This window comes from Pseudochaenichthys georgianus, chromosome 5, assembly GCF_902827115.2.
Source record: "Pseudochaenichthys georgianus chromosome 5, fPseGeo1.2, whole genome shotgun sequence".
Classification (NCBI taxonomy): domain Eukaryota; kingdom Metazoa; phylum Chordata; class Actinopteri; order Perciformes; family Channichthyidae; genus Pseudochaenichthys; species Pseudochaenichthys georgianus.
Window position 1 is genome coordinate 4295121 of NC_047507.1, and position 4315 is coordinate 4299435.

Sequence of the window (4315 nt, forward strand, 5' to 3'; positions counted from 1 at the left end):
TGTAGAATGTAAAGCGCTTTGAGGGGTCTTAAAGACTGGATAAAGCGCTATATACTGTAAGTACAGGCCATTTACCATTTACATAACACTGGCTGGCTTGCAGAGACTGAATGCAGAGCAAGGGTGGACAGCTATGGGTGCGGGAAGGGGGGTGCTGAGGGAGCTCCGCACCCCCTAGCTCCGCACCTGCCTGCCGCTAGGGGGTGCGGAGCTCCCCTGTCTGAATTAGTATTTGACGGTTATTGCTGCTCCCGCTGTGCATAATCTGTGTAATATGTAGCCAATAAATTCCACATTGTTGGTAAAATAATATTTTGGCCTGCCCCGAATGTTGTTTCTGTAGCCCCGGACAATTCTACCTCAATAATATAATACATTAACCGTGCTTTACGTGAACCTCATCAAGACACTAGAGAGGACGACAGGACTGTAATTTCCCGTGTTCAGTGAATGCAACAGAGGCAAGACACCAGACCAATCAGAGAGTTGCATGGAAATAAAAGTGTGCTTGTGTCATTCAAGCTCGGCTCTGTGTGTGTGTGTGTGTGTGTGTGTGTGTGTGTGTGTGTGTGTGTGTGTGTGTGTGGTGTGTGTGTGTGTGTGTGTGTGTGTGTGTGTGTGTGTGTGTGTGTGTGTGTGTGTGTGTGTGTGTGTGTGTGTGTGTGTGTGTGTGTGTGTGTAAATAGCGCATTTAGTGTGTGTGTGTGTGTGTGTGTGTGTGTGTGTGTGTGTGTGTGTGTGTGTGTGTGTGTGTGTGTGTGTGTGTGTGTGTGTGTGTGGTGTGTGTGTGTGTGTGTGTGTGTGTGTGTGTGTGTGTGTGTGTGAGAGAGAGAGGGAGAGAGGGAGAGAGGGAGAGAGAGGGAGAGAGAGAGGGACTGGTGCCAGCAGCAGGGACCGTGTTGTTAGCATCTGGTTAGCTAGCTGCACTAACGGACATACGGAGCTGTTGGTTCCACAACAAGCTGGAGGAGAGCTCTCCTCTCAGACTGAGAGGCTCAGGTGAGCTAAAGGACTCTCTGAGTGTTTAGATAGTTCACTTTAGTCTAAGTTATCTCAGTGGGTCTCAAACGGTTTGGTCACAAATTATTCAAAAGATTATTTCCGCGGCACACCTTCATATGATCATTATCGTTATAAAAAAAATAAGAGAATAAAGGAAAAACAGTTATGAAATACTATATGGCAGTAAAACAAGAATACAGTTTGAAAGGGGAGTGATTTGTAAAATATCCATAAAGAAAAAGAACATCTGCTTACAGTTCTGTTTCTTCTGGGTGTTGAGAGATGTATCCATAGATCTCTTAATGTTGCTCTCAAAGTGCACCAGATTAATGCTTTCAACTTCAATATTTAAAACAAATCTTCCCGGGGGAGCATGCCCCGGAACCCCTAGAGGAAGTGAGGTCTGCTCCCCACTCGTAAAAAAAATAGTACTTTACCCCTGCCTATATGCCGTGAGCTGATTATCGAGCCTTCATTGTAACAGTCGCGGGTGTACTGTGTGTTTGCGTGTGGGGAGTGCTTTTGTGCGTGCTCTATAGTGCCCGTAATAGTGTTCACTGGAGTCCAGCACCTCAGCACCCCCACTCAAAATACCTTCCCGCGCCTCTGTGGACAGCCACTTATTGTATACAGTTATATTTAAAAAAACACTCGATAGGCTACTACATTGGAAAGTGTTGGCAATACAACTGGACGTGATGAGTACAATCTTTAAAGTGCACCCCATCCTCTTGAAATGTATGTATTATGCTGTGTGGCCAGAAAATCTTGGTTAACAAACTTCCCCTGATCCATGAGGAGAAGCTTAAACTCTGATAGCGATCTCTGTGGGAAATGAGGTAATGAAATTAATTGATGGAGTACAATATTATCTGTTTTCATTACTGTGGTGCTGAATCGTGGAGCAAACCTCGCAGGGGAGCAATTGTCTCCGTTACTTCTTCATCATTTCCAATTCATGAAAACCCTCAGATTAATTTAGATTAATGCTGGAAGGCTTGTTTGCCAAGTTATGTCCCGCTGTCAAAGCTCATCAAAAGTTTTCATTGCAGAGCTGTTCACACAACAGTAAAACGATGAATACATATCAGTGTTATAATATTCAGTTATACAGTGGCCACCAAAAAGAAAAGTCTCCCCACAGGTTTCAAAAGTGTCTTGTATTTGAGTCACTAAAATGTCAGATCTCACATCTTTTGGGGCCAAATGGGTTTGAAAGAACTACATATATTGAAAACAGTGGTCTGTACGCAAAGTGGGTTTACAAGAAGTCATAGAGGGCAACACAGCACCTGTTTTGAAAGCTGAGACATTTCAATTTCAGAATGTAAATAGCTTGGGATTTATAATGATAGGGTCATGCACTGCAAAAATCAAGAGTCACCTCCTGGAGAGCAAAACAATGTCTGCACACAATACAGTTTCACAAGAGGATTAAAAAAGGCTCCACATCATAATCTTAGCTGAGCATTAACTCAAGCCAGAGCCATAGAAATGTCAAAGCTCAGAGAACTATTGACTTGTTGTCTCTGCAAAGGCGAGGGATATTATTTACATGACATGTTCCCTGAAATAGTGATTCAGGTTCTTGTGTTCTGTTATTTTGTCTGAACTTCCAGTCACATGTGACCGAACTATTTTAACAAAAAAGTATGATCTCATTCAAATTGATTTTTCTTCTAACAATGCCTCTGCATGTATGTATGAATTGGACATTTGGCCACCCAGACACTGCCAATTTGTTGCGGGAATACAACATCTCAAAAGTCTCCAATTTGACGTTTGTCACCATCTTGTTTTTTGTGGGCAGCCAGAAGTTACCGTATCTGGATTAAAGGTTCGATATCAGGAGGGAGAAGCATTCAACGTCTCTATCTTGATTGACAGGTCACAGCTGTAGTGACTTCTAGATCTCCAGGTAGCTACGCTGTTAAGCATTCCTTTCTTTATCATCTAAATCCTCAGGTAGACATCATACTGCTTGGATTTCTAAAATATATAAAGCCATACAACCAAACCAAATTGTCAATTCTGTTGCAGGGAAATTATAAATGGACATTGCTTTGGCACCAAAGAAGATGACTCAAAACATAATTGCTAATGCAGGTAAGATGTATGTGATTGTACTTTTGTTGCAACAATTTTAGTGCCCTCGCTTTTGGTTTTAGCTTTCAAACTTTCTTCTGCACTTGTTTGCAGCAATGGCATATTATTTGTCATAACCCATGTCCATGAGACCAACCTTTTCGAAAACAGAAATCCTTTATTCATCCCACAGCAGGGAAACAAACTACAATGTGGGGGAAACTTCTGAAGCAATTGGAGTCAGGACTCAAAGAGAGACACGATGGAGAGCTGGAGCTTTGATGTCAAACACTGACGGTTTATTTTGAGCTTCGGCCGGAGAATTCACACGACATGTCACGGGCCACGTTCTGACCACACGGTTGAGATGCCACAATCAATTCTGAAGAACTGTTCTGTAGCTCGAGGTTTTAACTAGTTCAGAGTGTAATAATTAACATTCTTCATCAGCGAGACTAAACAAATATGGACCCTGAATCTAACTAGAGCTCTCGTCCATAGGAAAGAATGTCCCTGAACAATAAACCTCATGGCGGCTTGTGCTCGGTCATAGACTGGCAACAACAATTGGCCCAGTTTCCCCTCCTTAAGAGAAATAGCAGCAATACCCAAGGCCGTAGACCTATGCCATGGGAAAGAGACAGTAAAGAGAGAAAACAATTAACAGGGTCGAAGGTTGAATACCTAAGCAAATTATTCCCCAACAAACATGTTATTTTCTATCATTGAGGGTCACATTTAAGAAAGATTGACAGTAACAACTATAGATCCCCAATATTCCGAACCACAGTATTCCGAAAAGTTTGTGTTCTTCCATCTTGAAAGTCCAAGTACAAACTACAGTATCCTCTACAGTCTCCTTTACCCTCGTCCTCTAATGCACCCCAAAATCACATCCCCGGACCTCAGTGGTTTCAATGACACTGAACAAAAATATAAACGCAACACTTTTGTTTTTGCTCCCATTTTTCATGAGATGAACTCAAAGATCTAAAAAAATGTCTATCTACACAAAATAACCATTTATCTCAAATATTGTTCACAAATCTGAAAAAATCTGTGATAGTGAGCACTTCTCCTTTGCCGAGATAATCCATCCCACCTCACAGGTGTGGCATATCAAGATGCTGATTAGAAAGCATGATTATTGCACAGGTGTGCCTTAGGCTGGCCACAATAAAAGGCCACTCTGAAACGTGCAGTTTTGCTTTATTGGGGGGGTCCGAAA

At 42.2% G+C, this 4315-nt stretch overlaps 1 long non-coding RNA gene across 1 annotated transcript; it reads left to right on the forward strand.

The window, feature by feature from the left end:
- Positions 1–873: 873 nt before the first annotated feature.
- Positions 874–4011, forward strand: LOC117446447 (uncharacterized). The gene is made up of 4 exons (XR_004552139.2): positions 874–999; positions 2813–2920; positions 3043–3108; positions 3281–4011. It is a non-coding gene; the product is annotated as an uncharacterized lncRNA (long non-coding RNA).
- The last annotated feature ends 304 nt before the right edge of the window (positions 4012–4315 follow it).